The sequence below is a fragment of the Typopeltis vanoorti genome, chromosome 3, assembly GCF_054136105.1.
Source record: "Typopeltis vanoorti isolate ZY-2024b chromosome 3, IOZ_Tvanoo_1.0, whole genome shotgun sequence".
Taxonomy (NCBI): domain Eukaryota; kingdom Metazoa; phylum Arthropoda; class Arachnida; order Uropygi; family Thelyphonidae; genus Typopeltis; species Typopeltis vanoorti.
Window position 1 is genome coordinate 11,118,300 of NC_143551.1, and position 8,045 is coordinate 11,126,344.

Here is an 8,045-nt window from a genome sequence, read left to right on the forward strand (position 1 = left end):
AATTTTTATTTATTTTCGTAATAAATGAAATTTATGTACACAAAGATGGCGCTTGTGTAATCTAATGAAAAGTGCACGTGTGATTTGGGATTTTGAAGTTATTTACTATCTGTTGATTTAAAAAGAAAAAGTTGTAAAGAAAAAAAAAATGGCTGAAATTGTCCATTTACACACAGAAAGAACTATAAATGAGCTGGAACAAATGCAAAGAGTTGGTCTGTTTACGAAAGAAGAAATTAGGTAAGAAATCATCTTAAATTACACACATGCACATTTAAATCATCATACACAAATCGACTATGCATCTGATATGTTTCAAGCTTGCCCATATTAAAGTACAAAACTCTTGTACTTTAATATGGGCAAAGGTGGGGAGGGGTGAAGGAAGATTCGTGAAATGTCCCCCCCCCCCCCCACCCCCCCCCCCCCCCACCCCCCCCCCCCCCCACCCCCCCCCCCCCCCACCCCCCCCCCCCCCCACCCCCCCCCCCCCCCACCCCCCCCCCCCCCCACCCCCCCCCCCCCCCACCCCCCCCCCCCCCCACCCCCCCCCCCCCCCACCCCCCCCCCCCCCCACCCCCCCCCCCCCCCACCCCCCCCCCCCCCCACCCCCCCCCCCCCCCACCCCCCCCCCCCCCCACCCCCCCCCCCCCCCACCCCCCCCCCCCCCCACCCCCCCCCCCCCCCACCCCCCCCCCCCCCCACCCCCCCCCCCCCCCACCCCCCCCCCCCCCCACCCCCCCCCCCCCCCACCCCCCCCCCCCCCCACCCCCCCCCCCCCCCACCCCCCCCCCCCCCCACCCCCCCCCCCCCCCACCCCCCCCCCCCCCCACCCCCCCCCCCCCCCACCCCCCCCCCCCCCCACCCCCCCCCCCCCCCACCCCCCCCCCCCCCCACCCCAGGAAGGGCTTTAATCGTTCGATACTGTTGGCACTGCACTGTACTGAGGACTGGCCATTCTCACAGGTTTGACTTCGGCCTGTAGTCTAACGTATGGCAGAACTTTGTGCCCTTGGGACACGTGGAGATACGAAAAGGACATACAATGAACAAGAAACATGCACCCTATAAATTTAATGAAGCATAATATTAATTCAGGCTTTCCAGTTCACACGCGCGTCATGACATTTCAAATTATCGTGTATGTTTGCATGTGAATGAATTTCTCTACCTACGGCTGTAGTGGATTTGAGACCTATCAAACATCAGCCTACTTCCAACACAGAAATCAAACCAATAAACAATAACTAACTGGTGGAATCCTCAGATAAGCTTAGTAAAAAAAAAAAAAAAGGCTTCGAGCAAAATGAGACTACATCTCAACTGAGATCAACAGAAAGGAAACAAATCCATATGTTTCATTTAAGTGCTTTAGTTACAGCGCGTAAATACATCAAATTAAAAATTGTAAATATATGTTACTCATTCTTATTGTATAAATGCTGTAAAAATGTAATGCGAATTACCCCAACTATAAATTACCAACTAAAGTAACTAATATTAATAGATTACAGAAAAAAAGGAAATACGAACCCGCAGAACTACACCTCTGATTGAGTCCGTTCCTTCTACTGTTGCCTTTTATGACAGTCTCCCCTCTTCTGTGTTGCTCAAAGAATACAATTCAAAAGATGTTTTTAAATCAAATATGAACATATCGTTTTTTTGATGTCTTCAACATTCCGCCAATATCTTGTTGTCCTCTCCGCTACTTTCCATCTTGAGAAATAGCAGGTGCGGACTTTCGTCCCTTTACCACTTGGAATATTTCTCCATTTCTTTGGTCACCAACTGTTGATTGTTGGCCAGCTTGATTCTTAGTATTTAGTTTTCATTAATTTTATGCCACCTACGTTCTTGATAAAATGAATCTATATGAGAGGTTTAAAAGTCAAAATGATACAGCCGTTCTCATGTAAGATATGTCAGAGTTTTGAAGCAAGAAAATTGGGGTTTTTATTCCATAAAACAGGTCAAATGAGACCTTTCGAGCACTGACATTAACAGATACAAAACTGGACAAATAAGTTTAGTTTCATCATCAGCTAGTGAAAACAAATATATATATTTCAACTATTATTCCACAAAAATAGGTCACATCAGACCGTTCGAACACTGATCCCTGTGAACTCCGCTTTTGAAGAACTCTACATTTGGCCAATTGAAGAACCTGTTAATTTTGCAGATGGAAATCATCAGCATTCCCGTTATACCGAGGACAGTTGTTATTATGAGTGTACCGTATTGCTCAAGTTTCTGAGAGTCTTGTTGTCCAGAATGCTTCGACTGTAATCCAAATCACTATGCACACTGTAGTATAAACCTAAGGACGAACAATATTACTGAAGATTACAATCGGAGATTTAAACGAATCAGCTTGTGGCTATTTGCACAGCTGACGATTTCCATCAGCAAGCAGGTAGACATGCAAATTTTGTAATCGCCTCTTTAGGGGTCACGTGGTAGCACGTAATGAAAATGATAAAAGGAAAAAGAATGCATTAAGAGAATTGTGTTTGAAGGAAGGAATTTTCGTGAAGGAATAAGGTTGTAACCTTGAATGACTTGTAATGTCTCGAAGACATCACTAGATGATTTCATACAGAGAAAAATTACAGGAAAGTTTCCTGATGGCCCAGAATTACTGATATTATCCGAGAGTTTGGGATCTCGCATACCGTTGTAATCTAAGCTCTGGGCAGCGTTTCAAACCAATGGAATGTGTTACAGATGTTTTGAAAGTTCGCCTTCGCTTTACTACTGAGCATGAAGAAAGGGTTTTCGTTATAACAGCTAAACGTAATCGACGTATCACAGCATTTCAGCTTTCAATTCGGCTTCATTCAAGCACGAAGTCCCGTATTCTACGTCCTTTATCCACAGCGATGAGTTGTGGATAAAGGACGTTGGTGTCGTATACATAAAACTTGAACAAGAACAACACTACATGGGCTAATGTACTCTTTACAGGTGAAAGTCGTTTTAGTCTTTCCTCCGATTCTAGACGGCACTTGATCTGGCCTGCTTACCATTGCGAGAAAATTTTTAAAGGTATATATACAGCGATGCTGGGGTTATGGTGTGCGGAGACGTTACGATTCATGGACGTACCGAGTTACAAGTGCTGGAAAAATGGACTATGAGTGGCGAATAATATTGCAACGAATTTCTTCCACTTCATGTTCGATTGTTACATGGTTTTGTATGCAAAGAATGAATTTTTATGGAGTATGCCCCACCACCTGGTACAAGAGCAGTGGAGATAGTTTTGGACACCGAGGATATTAATCGAATCGAGTGGCCAGCATACTCTCCAACCCCATAGAGAGTGAGGAATGAGTAGAATGGATTTCCAGAGGGGGTAGTGAGCGACCCAACAGTGACTAAGATGTATGAAAGGTATTGTATTAATGAATAATGTGGATCTCCCGTGATGAGTCTTTTGACTCCATGGAGCATCCATATCTTTACATAATAGTAATAATCCCTTGATCAAGGCGTTATTTTAATCAGTATGAGCCATCTTGCTTTAGGGTACCACTGATCCGATGTCGCTGGTTTCTTCTTTCGGATGGCATAATCTGAACTGTTATAACTAATAATTATGTTATATGCTTCATTGAGTCCTTCAATCTTGCTTAAATCTATTTCTTGCACTTCCCTATATGCCATTGGTCTTTCGCTTATTTGTTCCTCCTATTGCTCCTGTTTTATTTATTTACATATCTTCTCGCTTTCTTTATGTGTACAGGTTTTGTATTTTTCTTTCATATAATATGTTCACAATGTCTTCAGTGAGACATATTTCTTTGTTTCATATGTTCTTTAATCATATGATAAAACTTGTTTGGATGATTTCCTCTATGGATTAGAAATTCCATTGGAATTCCACACCATTCATGGAATTCCCCCCTCAAGAGAGGACCGTTCTCTAAAAGACAAATAAAAAGTTGCAAAATTATATCTGATTGTCTCTGTTGTAGTAAAGTACTATAATCAGTTGTCTTTTCGACATCAACATGATAATCTAAGCAAATATCGCGCAACACGTTTAAAACGATAAATTTATATTTCAAATGAACAAGTATAATATATGAAACTGATTGTGTTTATTTTATTACTTGCAGAAAAGCTCAAAAAATTAGGTAACAGTGTTTGTGGCCTGAACTCGAACGATCAGCAATCGCAGGTAGGTTTATTTATTTATTTATTTTTATGCAAACCTACTCAAGAAAAATACCAACTATTGGCGTATTCTGTGAAGGAAACTGAGGAGATGGGTCTATCTAGTTAGTCAAGAATAGTTTGCGTTTTTCTTTTCACCAAAATAGGGAAAATGGTAAGAGTACGCGAGAAAACTAACAAAGAGAGAGAGAGAAAAGTAATCCTAAAGAGTTCTTTCAGAATGTGGCAAGTAAAAGGACGATTACTGTAATTTTGCAATACAATAATTTTGATGAATTCTGATGGGATGGAGATGACCGAAGCAAATGAAATAGTTGAATTACTGGATAATCACTTTAAGGTGTATCATCCAGTTGGAGATATTTAAGTAACAGGTAAGACATATCTCATTATTTTAATAATTCTGCTGTTCTTACATCTGTTAATGTGAAAGGAGATGATATTGAAACAGAGCAGAATACAGTATTACTGAACCACAGAACCTTTATATAAATACAGCTATGGAATTAGATTGGATATCAGCTTCAGATTATCAAAAGGTGCTCGGGAACTGGCAGCGTCTTTGACGAGATTGTTTCATTTAAATCTCAGGTGAGAAACAGTAGCTAATTTTCTGCTGATCATTATCTCAGGAATGATGGTAAAGGTACAGGGGAGGTTGATTAAACGCAAAGTTTATGAATGGACCGATAGAAATAGGAAAGTGTATGCAGTGAAACATCGTTTTTGAAAGGTAGGCCATGCATCAGTAATATACTTCGAATTCATAATAACGTAACAACAGCCCAGTTGGATAAAGGGAATGGCTACGTGATAATACAGCTAGACATTGAAAAATCATTTAAGTAGGTAACGCACGGAACTCTGTTATATAAATTGGAACAACTGCGGTTGGATATGAATCTGGTGGAGTGGATAATGGATAGACTAAGAGTTTATAGATGGGTTGAGCCAGACGAAGGCGTGGGACTAGTGGTGTGCTACAAGGCTCTTTACTCAGCCACTGCTATTTAATTTGTACATTAATGTACAGGAAATGATTTAGGAGGATATATTCAGTTAATTGCTATTAATGTAAAACTAAGAAGGGCAGTAGTCAATAAGGATCACGAGAAGATCTTGCAGGATGATATACTCGTATAGGTGCGTGCTAACAGTAACGGTGAAGAAGCTTCAGTTTAATGTGGGAAACTGTTATACAGGTTGAGAGGAAACGATTACGAGCTGAATATTAAACTGAAGGAACAATTGCAAAATAGTATCCGGGTTAAGGATTTTATGATGCTATCGAACTTCGGGTTAAAGTTCAGAGGCTATATTGCAAAACTGATTAACTATCTCATTGGATTACTTGGGTATTGAAGACACCAACAACTAGATATAAAGTGGTCGTCATACCCCTTTATAAGGTCGTCATAGGTCCAATCGTGTCTACTCCGCACCATTAAATCTTTCTCCTGGGTTCCTTGTAGACGCAGAATAGGTAAGAAGAATCTCCAGAAGAAAGTGGCCAAGATGTGGCCATCTATGGGATGCTCCTTATGAGGATAGATTGGTGATTTGTGGGTTACGGAAATTGACAGATAAAAGGAAAAGGGGAACATGGTTTGCTATCGGATTGATTCAGAATTTTTCAGTTCATGGCTAGAATAGGGAGAACTATGTGGTTATCGCTGAAAATCAAGGAAACGTTTAGTTATCAAGGGAGGGGAGGTAGGACTAGCTTTTTTATCATGGACAGTCATGAATGTGTGGAATGCATTTCTGCAGTAATTTTTGAGTGTTGTGACGGTGAACGATCTCAAAGCAAAGTATAGCAGAGAGAGAGAGAGAGAGAGAGAAAGTCAGTTAATAAATCCCGAGAGTTCAGAATAGTGACTATACATTTCCTAACCAATTTTTCAAACATAATAAATACAGTTTCGTTTTTCCGCGACATACTAAACACATTTCAGTAGCGTTTATCGATTCAGTGTTGACTAATAGGAAGAACTCGTGTTTGACGTGTTTGTGATTCCATCTAACTGATAGAACACGATTTATTTTATTTACTCCGTGTTCATATCAACGTTATGCAATGCCAAGGAATTCAAATGATTTCCTTCTTTCTTCTGCAGGTAATGCAAAGATTTATCAAAAGGTATTCAGAATGTAGAGAAGTAAATGTTTCCAACGACGTGCTGTTTTCCGATGTATGCAAAGATATGACGGTAAGTATTTTGATGCTTCCACTTTTATTTATTTTCAGAGAGAAAGCTGCCATTACTGGCGATTCTGTCTAATACGTTAATAAACATTATGATAGCGTGAGAAGACTTTTTAACTAATTTGATGAAATGCGTCAAAGATATCAAGAGCAACCACTTGGGTTTTCCTAAAGAAATTCTTGTTACTTTACATTTGATTATTTCTTTCTATTTCTGCAACGGAGCGCCTTTTGTGTAACCCTGTGGAAAGAACCTTTCCTTCCACAGCATTAAACCTCAAGAAGAAAGACAATTCTATTTGCCAAATAGAGAAAGGCTTTCCAGCCTTTACGTGCAAAGAGTTTGATTTTTAAACTCATCACTCAAAAATAATTAAACTGTAAAATACACAGTTTCTAGCCTTCTAATATACATTTTGATTCTAATTTACTTATTAGAATTTAAGACCCCCTAATAGGCGACTATCTTCCCTGAAAGCTCTGAATCATTGATTGACTTGAGCTCATAATTTCGTTGATGGTGAAGGATGGATTTCGGTGCAATCACCTTCTAAAGTTTGTTTGTTTATTATTTTTTTTTGGTATGGAGTTTCCTCCCTTTTCTCCCCGTCCCTATCGGGACAAGTTGAGCTCTCACGGAGGGTTAAGTATTTATGACTCTATACCCGCGTGTGTGTGGGACGAAAAACCCGAGTTTCCTGGTGAATAAACCCCTCCTACCTCCGTTCGAGACTGGCTAACTCGCTTTTCGTCGAAAGTGACCAGAAAAAGGTTCATCACGTCACTGACGGGAATCGAACCCAGGTCATTCTGCCCAAACGGGCTTCGTCTATACCTAATGAGCTACGAAGACTCAAAAAATTTAGTTAGGTAATGATGGAAATAAAAAACACCGAGTTGGTGTTTATTTCTTTATTAGTCTACCATTATGGGTGATTATTTAGAGTTTAATAAAATAATAATAATAACGAAAAGAATAATATTTTGATTGTTATTATTTCGAAATAAGAAAGTATGATTTAAATTAAAATAAATCTGATGAGACTTGTATGTAAACTATTACTGAAAACAAGTATGATGAAAATATTTTTCAGGCATTACCACACTATATATACGCCGCTGGGTTTCATCTAGCAATTGACTATAATGAATTTAAGCAGGTTATAACGGAAATATCTAACTCCATAAAGGTAAAAAGAGATCTGTTTAGATTTTATTAATGTACGTAATATATGACAGTATTTAAAGTGTAAATGGACCTTTTATTTTTCATCAATGATAAGATATATTAAACGTATAATAATATATATATTATTATTATTGTATATAATGTACATATAATGTAATACATTATAATGCAAGAAAATATTTCTTTTATGCTGAAGGTCGAAATTTTCAACTCGTATACATGAAAATAGGCCCCAGAAATTACAAAATTAACAAAACTACCTTAGTAGTTGATTTTTTCGGGTAATGTGTGGGTGACCCGCACATTATGATGACTGAGTGTAAGTAATATAGACGGTGGATTGTGTGTGTGTGTGTGTGTGTGTGTGTGTGTGTGTGTGTGTGTGTGTGTGTGTGTGTGTGTGTTATTCTCTCTCATAGTGATTCCTTGAACTTCAATTCCGTTTATGTGGTTAGTGATGATAAT

The 8,045-nt window shown here is 39.6% G+C and overlaps 1 long non-coding RNA gene across 1 annotated transcript; it reads left to right on the forward strand.

The window, feature by feature from the left end:
* Nucleotides 1-4,132: 4,132 nt before the first annotated feature.
* Nucleotides 4,133-7,611, forward strand: LOC150107910 (uncharacterized). The gene is made up of 3 exons (XR_016550633.1): nucleotides 4,133-4,189; nucleotides 6,303-6,395; nucleotides 7,486-7,611. It is a non-coding gene; the product is annotated as an uncharacterized LOC150107910 (long non-coding RNA).
* The last annotated feature ends 434 nt before the right edge of the window (nucleotides 7,612-8,045 follow it).